Below are 18761 nucleotides of genomic sequence, written 5' to 3' on the forward strand. Positions count from 1 at the left end.
ACACTTCCTATCTTCAAAGTCACGAATATTCTGCTACTTGGTGTCCTTAAAGGTGTCTGTGATTTGCCTCTCTTTATGAGTTCTGCTGGATACACGTGCATCATAGCAACATGTCACACACAGAACTGACACCAGACCTTTCACAGACCTCTCTCTCTCTTCCACTTGGCCACAACCAACATCCACTTAAATCCTCCACGCCCGAGGCATGCGTGAACCAAGGTTACTCCAAGGTCAAAAAATGAGAGTACCAAGATTCCTTTGGCCTTTTCCATTGAATCAATCTTCTCCCAACAACAAACAAACAAACAAATAACAAAGACCCTAAACCCACTCCTAATCCTTGATCTTGGCACTGATGGATTTCAGTAGAAAAAGCCACCACGTAACAGATACCACTATCAAGGCATAGAGAGGGCAGCTGCCGGCGCTTGATAAAAACCCAGCCTGATTCCAAGAAGCTGAAGCATCAGATCTGTCCTGAGAGAATACAAGAGGTATTTACATTAACCCAAGTACTTATCGATGTACCTGCAACTTTCAATTCAACACAGATGAGACAAAAGTAAAACTAAATTGCTTCCAGGACATGTTCAAATATAAAAGGTGAAAATAAAGCAAACACCTGTTAGGTCTTGTCAACTGTGATTTCCTACGTATTTTCTCATAAGTGACAGATTTTTTAAGAAAATACTTCTGAAGATGAATGCAGAACGTGGGCGCCAAAGAGAGTGTGCATTTATGTGCGCTTTGATGTACGTCTGGGAAGAGAGTAACCTTGTGGAAATGATGCAGAAAAGCAAGCAAGGCTGTTTCTTATAGCCAGTATAGTTACAAAGCCTAGATAAGCTAGCTGAATATAATTCCAAATAAAATCCCAAAGGGGAATCTTTTCATCACGACATATTTCAGAGAATAATATAACATCAGGATACCCACCACCCAGATTTAACACATGTTAATATTTTGCCATATTTGCTTGAAACCTTTTCTCTTTCAAGAAGTAAGATGGTACCGATACATCTGAACCCTCCCCATCTTATTCCCCCTCCCACTCTCCCCAGAGGCAACCTCTATTGCTGAAATTAATTGCATCCGTTCACGTTCTTATACTTTTACTACGTATGGACGAATTCATAAACAGGTAGCTCCAAATTTTAGAAGAATTCCTAAAATTCTTCTAGAAGAAAAAACTTGAAAAAGAGCCAAGAAGCATTTGAAAAGGAAGAATCATAAAAGATAACGGCACTCTCAAATAAAATATATGTCATAACATCTGAGAGTGTGGTACTTACTGGCTAAAGAACAAACAGGTCAATAGCCTAAAAGAGTTCAGAATAAGAAGCTATAAAATATCTTAAGGCAATGTCAGATATAGGTATCATTTCAAATCGGTGATAGAACAACTACTAAATAATTATTTACCCTCAAAGAAGTACAAATTTTTTAAAAAGTTTCCAACAGACACAACAGATTCTTCACAAAAGAGCATATTAAGATGACCAATAAATGCCTAAAAAGATGCTTAACTCCCTTAGTCATCTGGAACAAATTAAAACCACAACTGAATACTATGCAACCAACAGAATGGCCAAGATGAAAAATATAGAAAACTAGGTAGTTTGGCAAGAATGAGGAAAAATTTTCTGTACAACCACTTGGGAAAACTATTGAACAGTATCTATTAAAGCTCAATATATGCACCCCTAGGATGCAGCAATTTTATTCTAGGTACCTAACCAACAGAAATGTGCACACAGGTCCACCGAAAGGCAGGTACCTAACAGCCAACGCTCCTCACACTGGAAACCATCCAGATGGCCCTCAGCAGTAGAAGGGATGAAGAGAGCCAGCCCTTGGAGCTGGAGAAGTAACGGACCAGGACGTGAGACATCCTTTCCAAGCACTGGTAGTGGTGGGGGGTTTTTTTGGATTATCTTTATTTTATTTTTTTTTTAACTTTTTATTTTATATTGGAGTATAGTTGATTAACCATGTTTTGTCAGTTTCAGGTGTACAGAAAAATGATTCAGTTATACACATACATGTATCTATTCTTTTTCAAATGATTTAAGTTGTTATATAATACCGAGCAGAGCTCCCTGTGCTATACAGTAGGTCCTTGTTGGTTACCCATTTTAAATATAGCCGTGTGTACATGTGAATCCCAAACTCCTATCCCTCCCCTCCCTTCCCCCCTGGTAACCATAAGTTTGGTCTCTACTTCTGTGAGTCTATTTCTGTTCTGTAAATGAGTTCATTTGTATCATTTTTTTTTTAGACTCCAGATATAATCGATATCAGATATCATACGATATTTGTCTGACTTTTGTCTAATCTGTCTTTCTCTGTCTGACTTACTTCCCTCAGTATGACAACGCAATCAAAAAATGGGCAGAAGACCTAAATAGACATTTCTCCAAAGAAAACATACAGATGGCCAAGAGGCACGTGAAAAGATGTTCAACATCGCTAATCATTAGAGAAATGCAAATCAAAACTACAATGAGATATCCCCTCACACCAGTCAGAATGGCCATCATCAAAAAATCGACAAACAGTAAATGCTGGAGAGGGTGTGGAGAAAAGGGAACCCTCTTGCACTGTTGGTGGGAATGTAAATTAGTGCAGCCACTATGGAGAACAGTATGGAGGGTTCCTTAAAAACCTAAAAATAGAAGTACCATATGATCCAGCAATCCCACTGCTGGGCATATATCCAGAGAAAAACTGGTAGTGTTTTTTTTCTTGATCTGCGTGCTGTTTACATGATGTGTTCACATCGGGAAAATTCATCAAAGCTGCTCACTTACACTATAGGCACTCTTCTCTCTGCATATTACACTTCAATGAAAAACATTTTAAAAATGAGGTGACGTTTTCACCGATCATATTTTCTTTAAAAAGATTTCACTCGGGCTTCCCTGGTGGCGCAGTGGTTGAGAATCCGCCTGCCGATGCAGGAGACACGGGTTCGTGCCCTGGTCCGGGAAGATCCCACTATGCCGCGGAGCAACTAAGCCCGTGAGCCATGGCCGCTAGGCCTGCGCGTCCGGAGCCTGTGCTCCGCAACGGGAGAGGCCACAACAGTGAGAGGCCCGCATACCGAAAAAAAAAATAAATAAATAAAATAAAATAAAATAAAAAGATTTCACTCATATTAATAAGCATTTCTGAAAGCGAGCACACATAAACAGCTGATGGAAATATAAGTTGCTACATTTCTTGGAGTTAATTTGACAAGAGGTATTCAAAGCATACAGATTGTTAAAAGATTTTCACATCCTTATTTACAAGTGGAAGAAGAAAAGAAGAACATAAATGATAAGAGGAGTGGGTGAATAAATTACATCACCATTAAAGTCAGCTTGGAGAAAAGTAGCACATGACATAGAAATACCCACCAAACATAAGATCACCTGAACCTGTAGTACTTGACATAGAAAATGGAGGAAAAAACCCTGAAAATATACCAAAATGTTAACCAAGGTTATCTCTGGGCCGTGAGATTCCCAGACACGCCCATGTTTTTCTTTATGCATTTCTACATTTCCCAATGAGCAGGTATTCCTCTTATAAAACTGAACACACACAACAAAACAACTTTAAGAGAGAGGAAAGCAGAGAATAATAAGGGTAGATCTAAGGTCTCGGGCTGTGGTGAGCACGTCGTTCACTCCCCATACCCCTTTACGTTCCATTTTCACTGAAACACTTTCGAAAATGCATTATGATCATGATTATGATTATGATTTTGGACGCTTGGAGACACAGCTTGTGGGATCTTGGTTGCCCGGCCAGGGGCTGAACCCAGGTCCTGGGCAGTGAGGGTGACGCGTCCTAACCACGGGACTGCTGAGGAATTCCCTGAAAATGCACTATTTTAATAATTATAGTATAAGGAACCATCTCATCTGCCTTGGAGGGTGTAGCATCTCCCCAAGGCAAACTGTGAAGGGCGGTGTCTTCTGGCCTTTGACTCTGTCCCCTTCCCTGGGCTGTATCTGAACAGCTTCCCCCTATAAATTCCATTCTCAAAAAATAATGACAAATATTGGTTACTTGAGAGATGCAGTGTTTAGGAGACGAGTAATCAAAGTTTATTGTATTCTTGGTTTTGTTTCTTTTTTTCCACTCCAGGGTTTCAAGGGACTAAATTAGCATCAAAGAAATTTGCTAAAGCTCTCAGCGAGGCCGTGATAAAATGTAACGACATCAAACCAGATGCCAAACAGAGAACTAGGCAGACCCCTCTCTGAGGATGTTTGGGACGTTTAAAAGAGGACTGTGGTCTGGGAAGAGTTAGTCTCACACAAGAGTCAAATGTTCCTTCCAGCCATGCCCAAGTACTCCCAGGAAGACCAGTGCAGGAAATCAGGTCGGTAACGAATGATACCAGGTCTAAATCAAGGACACGCACATCTCAGATTTCAGAGGATCCACTGCTTTTGCGGCAACTCTGTGTAATTATCCGCAATTCAGTCAAAACGGGGCAAAAAAATCTCCCTACCCGTGCACCTGAAACTAATATCTATAGACAGCCCTCCAAAATACTTGGTATTATCTTGACTTAACAGAGCGACCACACATCTGGGCCTAAACACAATCTTCAGTGGCTTTTAACCCAAGAGGGACACATACATGGGACTGATACAGATTAAAGAGAATGGTGGATTTCCCTTTTTCAACTTAGATTATGTTAACTCATTCCTTTCAAGTGCTTCTCATCTACCTGACATCTTTTCTATCCTTTTTCACTCTTCCAAATTCCTAGGGAACCTTAGGTGAATGTCACAGACACAGAGTTTCATGGGGAAGAGCTCTTTAAATCAGATACTCAGGTTCCTCGTTTAAAACAATAAAGTGATGTGGAAGCAGTCTTTTTTTTTTTTTTTTGCGGTACGCGGGCCTCTCACTGTTGCGGCCTCTCCCGTCGCGGAGCGCAGGCTCCGGACGCGTAGGCTCAGCGGCCACGGCTCACGGGCCCAGCCGCTCCGCGGCACGTGGGATCCTCCCGGACCGGGGCACGAACCCGCGTCCCCTGCATCGGCAGGCGGGCTCTCAACCACTGCGCCACCAGGGAGGCCCGGAAGCAGTCTTTTGACTTCTTAATGTGTGGCCTCTCTAAAGTAAGCTGGGTCATACTGTGGTTATCACATCACATTTTACACGAGAAAGATTCATTTTCATCTCCCCTCACTCTTAAGAGGCTCTCTTCTCATAGACCTTCATTCTTTCAAAGAGCAACTCTAATCATTCAATCAGTATTTCCCTGAAGGAAGTCAGAGCTCCAAAGCCTACCTGCAGACCAGTGGCTCTGGCAAATAGGAGGTTTTGCAAGTCTCTTTAAGAACCTGAACAAAGGGGATATAGGCTCACGCCCATAAAGCCTTGCATAAAGTAATTTCAGAGTGTTGGCGCATTCTCTGAAGCATGAACCTCAAGGGTTCCTGGATTCCCAGTGAAGCCCCCATGCTGTAAAAGAGGGTTCACTCCTCTTACATGCCATGCTGGCCTAGAGATATCAGCCACCAGACTCAATGGTACTTATTCCTGGGTGCATGGAGCTAGGAGCTAGGCTTTCCTAGGGTGTGGGACACTGACATCACCTTCATGAGAAAGATTGTCTCTAAAAATTTAACTCTCAAGGACCTACTGTATAGCCCAGGGAACTATGCTCAATATCTTGTAATAACCTATAATGGAAGAGACTCTGAAAAAAGAATCTATCTATCTATAGATATAGATATATATACATGTATATGTATGTGTGTATATACATATATACACACACACACATATATGTAGAACTGAATCACTTTGCTGTATACCCGAAACTAACACAACACTGTAAATCAACTCTACTTCAATAAAAAGTTTTTTAAATTTACCTCTTTTTAAAGCACATATAATCTCACTTGTATCTAAAAATAAAACCCGCCCCCCCCAGTTAAAACAAGGTACCAAATTATACTAGCCCTTACATGTAAGATTTGTACTTGTATCACTAGTATACTCACGTATCATGAAGTTTTCATATTTAAACACTGACTTTCTCCGCACCCTCCTCCCCCCCCCCCCCAGCAGTGTGAAAACCATTGATCCAGTTTAGTCTAGAATAGAAACAGAACAGTATTTTGTAGCCTGGTCCCAGCAAATATAACCACTTCTTTCTTAAGGTAAAAAAGGGGTTTTTTGTCTTCTCAGCAACATGCTCCCAATCCTGAACTTCCTGAGAGATCAATAAGCAAAAGGAACATCTTTTAAACTCAATTATACAGTCTTTTTCTTAAAAAAAAAATACAAGAAAGACTTCTGAAGTCTTTTCTTCAAAGGACAGGGATGAGAGATTTGCAAACCACCTTCTTATCCTTCTTTTGCCTTATTGTCTGTTGTTGCTCGAAAGAGAATCAAGATAGAGATATTTTTCAGCTATTTGAGCTAGATGAAGCCCGAGTAACAGGTACACACAGAATCTGTGCCCGTCTCAATCTGAAAAACCCAAATCAAACCAAACAGGAGACCACCGCATGCTGCACCAACACTAGCCACAGCAAGAATAAGCATCAATAAAATTTTTTAAATAAAAATGAAATAAAATAATTCCTGCTACAAAACTGTACACTACCACTTTCATATTACTCAAGATTTAAAAATCTGGGATTCCCCAATATTCAACCAATATATATGCTGATATGTGTGTATGTGTACATATTTATAGACATATTTTTTTCAATTCATCCAATTTTGGGGGTCAAGCTGATGGATGAAAGTATTCTCAATTTGTGTGAAAGTGATCAAAGAAAATGCTTTCAACTGATGTGAAAAAGTTTCCCGTTAAGACGGTAGCTATTTTTCTCAAGCATGATTCCTTTTAATTGCGGAAAAGAGCCCAAAGGCTTTGTCAAGGGGCACATGTTTTCTATAAATCAAAACATAAATAAATGTGAGCTTATTTCACTAGGCGTACATATGGTTTTTGCTAAGCAAACTCTATTTATAAAACATTGTTAGCCTCCACCGGAACTGCTGTCAACATTTATAGGAAAGGAACTTTTCTACTGCTCTAAATCTTGCCAGAATTTGAAAACAAGCCTAGAAACATTAGTTTTTTTAAAGACAGATTTGATTTAAACTTAATGTGAAATGGGCCACTGTGTGTTTTCTAGTTTTTAAATGCTTGGAAGAAATCTTCAACTGAATATTAGATTCCTGTTTTACCAGAAAATGTTTACGTTGCTGGAAGTCCCATTATTTTTACCATGGTTTTGTTGTATTCTTTCTAGAAGTTCTCTTTTGGTTACGGGCAAGAGTCTGGGATTATTTTTCTTATCACTGCCAATAGAACAAAAATATTCTGTGAAAGGGGACTCTTTGACATCCATTAAAGCTTAGTATTCATAATTGCCTCACCATCTTTTCCCCAAGACTCACCCTAGACTATAAACACATTTATCAGTCCTACTCAGAGAGCAGCTCTCAAAATGAAGTTTTCTATGAAAGGAATTAGCTCTAAGCAAGCAGGAGGCAATAGTCCTTGACAATCAACAGCAAACCATAGAAGGTAACAGCCACTTTAATATAATTCACATTCTCCATTTTCCATTCAACTTTTCTTCCTTGGGCTGCAGAGCCTTCCAAAACAGAATTTTTTTCAATGCTTTTGCAATCAATCCCCACCCCAGGTGGATCTAAGCCAATAGTTACAGTACAGTCAAGAGCAGTTCCAGAAAGAGATCTCTCAGGCTCTCTCTCAGTTTTTTAGGATTTTCTTTCAAGTTGCATCTTCCCCAGTTGTAAGATTTGTCACCTCTTGGCATGAAATGCATTTGTTTATATTTTTCAATGGCAAGAGGGAAAATGTTAGATAGTTCCATAAAAATAACTAAAAGAACTTTAAAAAGTCCTAAAATCATAAATTTCCAAGGTAATAAAATATTTAAACATATTTAATGCTGACCTAACATGTAATTACCTATATATGCTTAGACTGCTTTGAAAACAATGGAACTGTTTTCACTCTCAAATACTATCCCAATTTAAATTCCCAAATAGTTACCCCAATTTATATAGCGAACTCTACTTCTCTGCAGTATACTTAAAGGGCGGAGACTGCTTATAAAAGGCAGCCATGGTTCCAATAAACTTAAAAAAAAATAGACATGGATAGATAGACAGATCCAGAAGAAAAATACAATATTTTATACATCATTCTTTTCTACAATTTTACAGAAGTGAAGAGCTAGCTACCCTAATGGTAGACACTAATGAATTGGAAATGATAAGGAAAGGCAGAATTCTCCAGAACTTCTGTTCCTAATCAATCACCAGAGACCAGTGACATCATTAGAGCCTTTGATCACAGCTCCTCTTTCAAGCTCAGATGGGACTGGATTGATCCTTGCTGGCTCTGAGAATGGAGAAACACCTAAGAATACAATTCACCATGAAACATGAGAGTTAGCAGCAGCTCTTCCCCTCCTTGGAGAGGAACAAGAGGGCACATTCCAAAGCAGCCCAACACCAAACAATAGCCACCTCATTAAATCCAAACCGAATTCCCATCTTACTAGGATTCCCAGAGCGCTTTAAGAGAGGGACAGACAATAAGCTACTTTTCCTTCAGTTTGGTCTTCCTCGCCCACTATACCCACCCAGGACAAGCCCCAAATCCCTTCACCCTAGGGGTGGAGGAGAGGATCTGGGGATGTTTTCCCCATTCTCCCCATTACAAAGCACTTAATTCAGAACCGCCCTTTCTACTTGTGAATTTCACTTTTTAGGTCTTTTACTAAAAATGCTGGTGACCTGGACAAAAAGATAGTCTTCAAATACAAGGCTGGCTTCTATAATTTCAAAATACTTGCATTGCAATCACTCAGAATGTTCTGATCTGACATGGTCCCTTGGGTAAGTAAAACTTTTCATCGACCTTGACGACTTGAGTTCCATAGTTGTTTGTTTGTTTCCCCCCCCCCCTCCTTATTGGTAATCCAAATCTAATTGCACTTCGGGAACACTGGTGGGGGGCAAAATGTAGTTTATTATCTCCCTCATCAGATGATCAATGATTTCATTAATAAGACAGATAACAAAACTGTCATATCATCGACACTGTTATGAAAGATGATCCTAGCCTCCCGCTCCATTTTCCAAGGTCCGGGGTTCTCTGTGGCAGCTCTGAGTCCATTCAATATTTTCCACAGACAGAGAAAAGTGAAAATCCATTTTGAAACCAATTTCAATTAGGATCCAGAAGCTGTTATCACAGGTGTCGCAGAATGGGCCCGTAAGTGGAAATGTCGCCTATCCATTCTGAAATGAAACCTTATCAGGAACTACAAAGATGGCTGGGGACAGCCTATCTGTAAATTACTTTTCGTCCTGTGTTAACTCAACCTTAGTCCTGTCATATGGAATTCTTTCCATCTACTACTAATAATCTAATGACTAACTAGACACAGCACCCAAACGGCTTTCAGCTGGACAGGGCTGTCCCCTGAAACATGGGTATTAAAAAAAAAAAAAAAAAAAAAAAACACACACACACACTCGGGCCAGTGGGCCAGCAAAGGGCTAGGCGTGCTTTAAATGATAGAACTAAAAGTTTATTATGGGAAATAAAAGAAGCCCCGTCTCCACCCATTGCATTCCTAGTGATTTTTCAATTGCAAACTCCAAGGCCCCGTGATTTCATTAATGCAGCACCCAAGTCGGGAGGCTTTTCTCTCACATCTTTCAGACTCCTTTTAGCAAATTATCCCATGACGGCGGATTTATTCAGTCAAAGACCTCGGACTTTGAGAGGCAACAAAAGAATCAAGAGACTTTCTGGTCCACCTGCCTGGCGAATGATGAGGCAAGGAAAAGTCTCCCCCAGAGAAACCAATCAAACCATTGTGTGGCACAGCCAGACCTTTTCAACTGTCAAGCCAGAGAGCAGGGGAAGAGATGAAAGAACGCAGGATGAAGCTACCATTTATGGAACCATGTGGGAATGGTCTCCTAAGATTTAATAATTGGGATGGAACTCAACTTTCTACAACTAAAGGGGGAGAAAAAAAAGAGACCAAGAAGAGGAAAGAGTCAAAGAAAGAGAAAAGAAAAAAAAAAGTGAAAAAGGAAAAAAAAAAACAGCAGCCTAAGTCAGACTAAGAATAACTTTTATAGAAAAATTTCCCCTACCTGAGATGAAGTCCTATCCATAAAAGTAAAAGGGAAAAGAACAATGTTACCAAAAAAAAAAAAAAAAAAGACTTAACAAAGCCTTGGATACTTTTATTCTAGGTTAGAGCTGCATTAAATGTTCTCATTCTGACACTCTCCTGCAATTCATTCATGGTAGCAAAACAACAACAAAAACCCTCATTAATATGACTGCCTTGTAGTTTTAAGTATAAAATGGCATCTTCAACTGGCCTAAAAGGAAACAATACCTTGATTGGACACTCAAAAAAGACTCAGACTGGCAGAGACAGAAGGTTATATAGGCTTCTGGGCAGTTTTTAAGAACATGTTAGTTCTACTACCCATTCAATATGAAATATTTAGATAGAAAGGAAAAGAAAACTAACAGTAAGTATAGTGAACAGGATCTAAAAACACACAGATTTTTTTAAAAACAAAAAAACCCCATAAGATCAAGCAACTTCTACAGTTCTAATGCTTTCTATTATTATCAGTGACTCATAAGGTAACTATCACTACACTGAGTTTAAAAACAAGTACTTGTCAAAATTTGGGGGGGACGGGCCTGGAACCGTTCGTTCTGTGCCTTGACTGTGGTGGTAATTACAGAACTTTATGGATCTGACAAAACTCACTGAAGTGTACACCCAAACAAAGTAAACGATGCTGTATGTAAAGTTTTAAAAAATAGAAATTACAGCAGGTGGATTTGGCAAGATTTCCACGTACATACGATAACGGGAAGGGTTTTGCTTTCACGAACCATCACCCACCTCCTTCTCTGCCTGGGACCCTCGTGGTTCCCAACGCTCCCGGTCTCACCCTCTAGCAGCCCTAGAACAAAAGCCCTCCCCCCAAGTTGGGGCTGAAAGTGGTACCCAGCGGCAGGCCACCGAGATATCTCCCCAGAGAGACACTGCCCTCCCACAAGCTCCATTTGGGCCCCGAGTTTCAGCTCTTTGGTTCCTGTTTCTGATTCTGACCAATTTCTCTCTGAAAAATGTGACAAACACTCACTTCACTGGATCACAAGTAATCAGGGCAACCCAGAAACTTCCCACAAGCTGAACACATAATGCTGTGGCTTCTTTTCACTCCCAAGTCTGCAAAACTGAGGCAAGAAGGGATCGAGATTTATTCCTGATTTCTCGGAGCACCCAAGAATCGTTTTCGGAGGAGGAATCCTATAGCTGTACGCAAGAGAAAAGAGCAGCTTTGCCCTCAGGGAAGCCCATTTGCACAGAATTACTGACTTCGTCCCATGACGTGAAGGCGTATTTATGAATGAGGGGTATCAGACCTGAAAATTGTATTCTTTAAATCCAACTTGTGCCCATCTCAAGATCAGTGATTTGAGGTACTGTTTCCTTAATCCCAGCTCCTATATCACCTCCTTGTCTGTTAAGCTAGGTCCTGATGACCACCACATTTTAAGGATTTTCTGTAAGCCAACACCCTCTAACTCTCTCAATCAGATTCAAGCTTAACCATGCACAGATTATTAACCAATGATGTTGTGTTGAAAGGAGTGAGATGAAAAGTGTCACTATATTAAATCCTGCCAGATTTTATCCAGAAGAGGCTATGACTATTCCTAAAAATAGCTACCATGTTTGAGTACTTACTGTGCCAGCCTCAGAGATGTTAAGTAATTAGCCCAAGATCACACAGTGATGAAGTGGCCGAGCCAGGGTCGAACCCTGGCATCCACACCACTGCTGTTCTGCACATGCCCCCTGCCCCACCGAGCCGAGGAAAGTTCTGCCAGGTCTGTGTACTGTGTAGGCTGGGGCCCTCCAAGCCCAAAATACTAGAGGATGAGGTGGAGGCAGGGAAAAGACAAACGAGGCGCTACGTCGAAAAGTTTCAAGTGTTATGTGGAAGGTGGGAGGGGTGAAGACATGAGGCACAGGGAAATGTTAGGGGTGCAACTGGTCTATAATGGCAGCTACAGGACATTATATATTTGTCAAAACCCATAGGACACACAACACAAAGAATGAACCCTCATGGAAACCACGGACTGTAGTTAATCATCGTGTATCCATATTACTTCCTCAATTGTAACAAACATATTACACCATTACAAAATGTTAATAATAGGGGAAACTGGGAGGGGGGGAAGGGGTATATAAGAACTCTGTGTACTGTCTTTTTTTTTTTGCGGTACCCGGGCCTCTCACTGTCGCGGCCTCTCCCGTTGCGGAGCACAGGCTCCGGACGCGCAGGCTCAGCGGCCATGGCTCACAGGCCCAGCCGCTCTGCGACATGTGGGATCTTCCCGGACCGGGGCACGAACCCATGTCCCCTGCATCGGCAGGTGGACTCCCAACCACTGCGCCACCAGGGAAGCCCCTCTCTGTACTTTCTGATCAATGTTTCTGTGAATCTAAAACTTCTCTAAAATACAGTCTATTGATTAAAATAGTAATAAATAAAATAAGCCTCCCCAAACCAAGTGTTATTAGGTAGCTCCCCAAAGGACACAAGATTATATGGAAAGAGAAAGAGACGGAGGACAGAGTGCATTTGAGAAGAAGGTAAACATGCACCGATGTTTACGGGCACCGTAACACGTAACAACGTGCACCGATGTTAAGAAGAACATGTTAAGAATAAAGGTCATTCTCTGGAGCAGCCGTGTGAATGAAGGCAAGGAGCCCTTCAAATTGGCTAAAAGCACAGGTTATAGATGGGAAAGCACAGTCGCAGTAAATCAGACTGGAGAGATTGGAGAGGCAGACTGGGGTCTGATTTCGGAAGATAACTCAATATTAAGCGAAGGATTTTGAACTTTATTTTACAAGTAGCTGGGTATCACTGAAGGTTCTAGAGTAGGGGTGTGGCATAACCGTAAAAAGATTAATTGGGCCGGAGCAACTCCATGAATCAGGGCCGAGCGATTGGAGAGTAGGTCACTTTGACTGTCTAGGCATGAGGTAGTGAGGTTTGAAATAGCATTGTGCAGTAGGGTGGCCCAAAGGGACACGTGGGTGAATAATTACAGAGGAAAATCTACCAGGACCTCAAAACTGATAGGACACAGGAAGCCAGAGGTTGGAAGGGGTCAAAGGTGACCGTGGGGTTTCAAGCCTGGGTGACCACAGGGAAGCTGATACACTCAGCCAAAATAAGAAGACAAAATAAGAAGAGGTTGCCAGGTAAAGGAACACATGAGCTTGAAAGCCTCCAAAGAGTCAGGGCTCTTATGAGAATCCGATTATTTGCCATGAGTTAGTTGGCTTAAAAACATGAAAGCTCTTTTAAAAAGCATAAAATTTAAAGCAGCACAAACTACCCTATAAACGGGTACCACGAACCTGAAAGTTAACAGTTTACCCCAAAAAAAGACTCAAGAAAAGGCATGTATCATATGCTGTTTCTAATGTTAAGACATATAATCAATGGTAGTTTTCAAGGTTAAAGAAATCAAAGTAAATTTTCTCAAAATTGCCTTCCCTATTTTCTGGCTTGAGAAGGCATTTGGAAGGAAGGTAGAGAAAAAAAATTTTTTTTTACTAGTTCTTCCTTAAGATGTGTAAACGCGGTCATTTGGGGGCTTTGTGAAACACCTTGAACTATTTTTCAGACAGAGTCCAGCAGATTTAAAATGACTTTTGCCAAACATTTTCCCCTTAATTTCAAAACCTATGTATATTTTCAAGAAAACACAATCGTTTTGTTTTGGATTCATAACATTTAACTCATCCCCATGCTTTGTCTTAATAATGATGGCTGATGTTTTGCTAAACTCTTACTGCGCAGTCCTACCAGAAAGGTACAGGCATTGCCTCACTTAATCCCCCTGGAGATCCTGTGAAGTGGGTCTAATTAGTATCCTGCTAAGCAGATGAGGAAATTGACACTTTGAGAAGTGAATTTGCCCACAGGCACCAAGCTAGTCTGTGGTGTTGCCACAACTCAGCCCAAACTTTCAACCCAAACCCCAGGGGTGCTCCTATCCAACACCCTACAATGTGAAACCACCATCTGAAAGTCCTTTCCATCCATCTGTCCATCTGTCATGTGCTAGGAAATGGGATGTGGCCAAGAAAAAAGGGATTGAACATCTAAAGGGACAGGAAACCTGAAACTCACAACCTACAGGCTTTCTGGTGTGAACTGTCCACCCATTTCTGAGCAGAATTAGGTACATAAACTCTTACCATAAAAAAGGACAAAAAGAGACAAGAGACCTTGGCGGTGAACAGCCAATGAATTCCCAACTCTTAACAAAATTCTGAGCCATCTTATTCCCAGCCAGGAGACCAACAGATATCCTGATTAACACTCATAGGAGTTATTGGACAGTTTGAAAGAAAATCACAAGGCCAGGAAGTGACCAAAAGTTAAAATTAAAAAAAAGTATCTCCTACATATTTGCAAACCATAACACTTTCCCCTTAGAAACCTCAAAGAATTTTTTTTTAAGCAGAGGAGAACCAAGCCCTCCTTTTGAAAGAATCAAAGTGAACAGGGAACTTCCTCTCCATTATTAATCTATCAACTTTGGTTTCATATTGCATCACCATTAAGATAATTTCTGCTTTCTATCACTTTAAGGTATGTTCCCAATAACTATCAGATCTGATAAAAGATCCCCAAACCAGGACCTACATATGCTTATTATTAGCTGCTTTCTTTTTTAAAGCAGAGTGGTAGGTTAATAAGAAATATCAGATTACTCCTTTAAAAAAAAGTCATAGGCCAAAAATGAAATAAAACACTTCACACTGAAAAGTCAGTACTTGCAAGTCATTAAAGGAAATTTTATAGGACAATGAGAATGTTTAAAACATTGGAACACCTAGATTAAAAAAATGTCTATTATTTACAAAACACAATATAGAGCTTGGAAAGTAATGAATCCATACCTGAAAAAAAACAGATCATTAAGGCATTTTACTTAAGGTACTAGCATGTTAACAGATTTGAGATTTTTTAAGTAAACAATGACACCTAATATATGAATGCACACTTTATATGTGAAAGACACCATCTTGGACGCCAAAAAATGATCATTTATTTACATGTCAATTGCACTGAACAAATATTCAGAAAACTGAATGTCTTCTCTTTTGTGATTTATGTTCAATAAATAACACTAGAGCTTAAAATCAAACTATAACACATGAAGCAAACATTGTGGTTCCTGAGTAAGTGTACTGAATGCTTCATATGTTGCTGTAGGTTCTTAAATGTTACCAAAATCAGTTTGCCTGTGTTTTATCCATAGAAGATTTAGAACAGTTTTTCACTTGTGTTATTTTAAATTTCAATGTTCAAAGGCAAATCCTTCCTTAAAATGTTGTGCAAGGTTTTTGAACCATACATTTTGGTTCGTGTGTATGTGTGCGTTTAAACAAAACTCTGTATGACTGTTATTCTAGGAGTAGATACTCAGCTGAGAAAAGTAAGAAAACAGATCTGTAAGGACATGCAGAGGAATGTGCATGGTTTGGCTGGAAAGCTCACAATCAGGAACAAATTGCAGCACATAATGGCTGGAAAAGTTAATTAAGTCAACCTAACACAGCGCCAATAGTGAAACGTTTTTGTTTGTTTTATTTTAATCTTGAAATTGTGGACGGGAGAAGAAATACACAGGTTACATCCGTAATATATCTTGGTGCCGAACTCATTTTTCATTGTTCATTTACAAGTCTCTGAACTGCAGAACTTTGTAAGGAAAGCCTAAGAACCCCCTGGGAACAGTAGCAATTGGTACTACCTATTACAGGATCCAAGTAATTTTCATTTCCTTCTTGTGAAGAGCCTCAGTGGAGGTATCTAAGCACTTCTGAAATGTTTGCAGAGAAAAGACAGAGCAGGAAACAGACAGAATAGACAGACGGATGGATGACCATAGCAATGACAGTATACCAACCTTTGAAAGCCTGACCCCACACCAGCTCTTAAACCCAAACCAAACCACAGACCGAAGCCCCCGGACTAGCTGTGTGACCAGAGCTGAGAGCCAAGGGCAGCGTGCCACCAGGTAGAAGCTGGTAGAACGAAGAATTGGGGCCATTCCACACCCTCCTAGGCATGATCCTGGGGCCATAAAGAGGCTCTGAACTAGTTAGATGAATCCTGCAGGGGACTTTGTAAAACAAACAAAAAAAAAATCATTATAATTATTAGCATTGCTTATGTAAAGCAATCACAACGAAAAAAGTTTATTTTCCTTTGTCTCAATCTTTCCGATCTTTAAACATGCTTGCTGGTCTTCCTGGAATCTTCCAGCAGGATTGTCATTGATATTTCAAAAACACCCCTTCCACTTTCCTTTATTTGGCTGGCTCTTTATGTTTTTCCAAAACAAAAAGGAGTCAATCTCTTACAAGAAATAGAATACTAAAAAAGTGGTCGGAGCTCACAGGATTCTAGGACAGCTATCACTCACGCAGAAGCCCTGCAAACCTGACTACTGAGGTTTTGCCCCCAAGATACGACGTGTCTTACACACATTTAGGAGGTGCTTCAAGGACCCAGAATGATCAGGGTGGGAAGCCCATGGAATTCGGTTTCAGAGTCGGTTCTGTGGTTACTCCGGACTCAAGGACTAACTTTTATAAACCATGACTGTTTCTTGCCTGGATACTGTTCCCCGGTGGCTGCCTGGCTGCTGGGCTGGTTAGGTTAGTTCTGTTCCTGGTCACCCTGTGCAGGTTAACGGGCAGAGCTCATGGTAAATGCAACAGCACCAAACAGCTGCCCAGCAGGTGTCCAGTGGCCGGAATCGCCAAAGTGGCAGCACCTTCACAATAACAGATCGCTATTGCTACTCTGCTGACACTCACAGAAAGGACAGTGGTGTATGGAGGCTCCACGTGGTGTGGCCTGTTCTCACACACACACTTACACACACGCTCACTCATTCACACACTCACACACACCGCTATAAAAATCACCCAACGTTGATGTTTCATGAAGCATGATATCCAGAAAGCGATTATTCCTACAACTTTGCTATTAAAATGACCAAATCACCTACATGGCATAGACTGATTCTATTTCTGAAATAAGAGACTTGTCTAACTTTTAACAATTCCAGAGAAAAGAAACAAGGGCCACAGCATGCTTTTTTAAGGAGAAAACATGCCTTCTATAACCTCATCACAGGAATAATGCAAAAATCTGGCTCTATTAAAATAAGCTCTAGTCCTGACTTGAAAGACCACGAATCAAGAGAGAAATATAGTTTCACACGTATGTAAAGTAAATTCATTATTTTAACTCAGACATAAATAGATTAAGGATCAATTCAAAATGGGACTCATTAGCCGAAAGGTTTAATGCCAGCCCCTCCCCTGGCCCGGTCAAGCCAGCAGTGTGCACTGGTGACATCAGGGAAGGAGAAAAGTGAGCAGCACACGCTGTGGACCAGGATGGAAACAGAGAGCAGGGCCAGGCAGTGCCACAGTTCAGACAGGAAGGTGCAGCTTTTTTACTGGATGTCTGCCCTCACAGCCGACACTTCTGGGCTGTTACCTTCCAAAGCAGATTCTCACTCTCCCATTGTATGTAAAAAATTGGAGGGGCTTCCCTGGTGGCGCAGGGGTTGAGAATCTGCCTGCCAACGCAGGGGACACGGGTTCGAGCCCTGGTCTGGAAGGATCCCACATGCCGCGGAGCAACTAGGCCCGTGAGCCACAACTACTGAGCCTGCGCGTCTGGAGCCCGTGCTCCGCAACAGGAGAGGCCGCGATAGTGAGAGGCCCGCGCACCTCGATGAAGAGTGGCCCCCGCTCGCCGCGACTAGAGAAAGCCCTCGCACAGAAACGAAGACCCAACGCAGCCAAAAATAAATAAATACATTTATAAAATAAAATTTTAAAAAATTGGAAATCAACCTAGTCAAATCTTTTTGGAATAAATAAAATATAAATGCACAGGGAGGGAGGGAGCAGGTTGGCTCAGCAGAGGCAAATCCTTGTACCCAGGTAGGCAGTGTCCAGGACTGGGACCAGCCCATTCTTCCTGAGAGCACATGGCAAAGCAGAGAGCGATTCTCAGAGGCCGGGGGTGGCTGTGAAATCTACAAAAAGCCACAGTGCTGATGGCCTTCAAGAGCCGAAAGGCAGGGAAAGGAAGTGAAGGTTACCCTTAACTTATTCAGTCTGTTTTTACCAGAGGGGGCTCTGGAATTTATTTTCAGTGCTCCATGCTTGAATTGCAATGCCTCTCAACACTTTGCTTAAAATATTAAAACGTACAGCATATAAAACAGTTGGCTTTCTGTATCTCTAAACGCAAATTAAGGACGTTAAATTTTTATACGCCAACAGCAAAACCTGCAGCTCAGAAACTAGATGAGGCTCAACCGTTAACAACTTTTAAAATCCTTTACAGCGGACTCCTTAGGGTTTGGGGTCTCGAGGGGACCCTATCACTAATTTGGACAAGGCAACTCTTGTGTCTTTTGTAATAACTGATAACTGATTATCCTGACGAGGGGAGACTTTCCATGTGAAATGCAAAGTATTTTGAACCCCAGCCAGACTCATCAAGATGATTTCCAAAATGCCAAAACAGGAACTTCCTATAATAAATAACCTATCACATTTACA

General features: G+C 41.1%; 1 protein-coding gene across 1 annotated transcript in view; it reads right to left on the reverse strand.

Moving 5' to 3' along the window:
- The window catches only part of GLI3 (GLI family zinc finger 3), a 295745-nt gene that overhangs the window by 262551 nt on the left and 14433 nt on the right, over positions 1 to 18761 (reverse strand). The window lies entirely within an intron of this gene.

The sequence above is a fragment of the Kogia breviceps genome, chromosome 9, assembly GCF_026419965.1.
Source record: "Kogia breviceps isolate mKogBre1 chromosome 9, mKogBre1 haplotype 1, whole genome shotgun sequence".
In the NCBI taxonomy this organism is placed as follows: Eukaryota; Metazoa; Chordata; class Mammalia; order Artiodactyla; family Physeteridae; genus Kogia; species Kogia breviceps.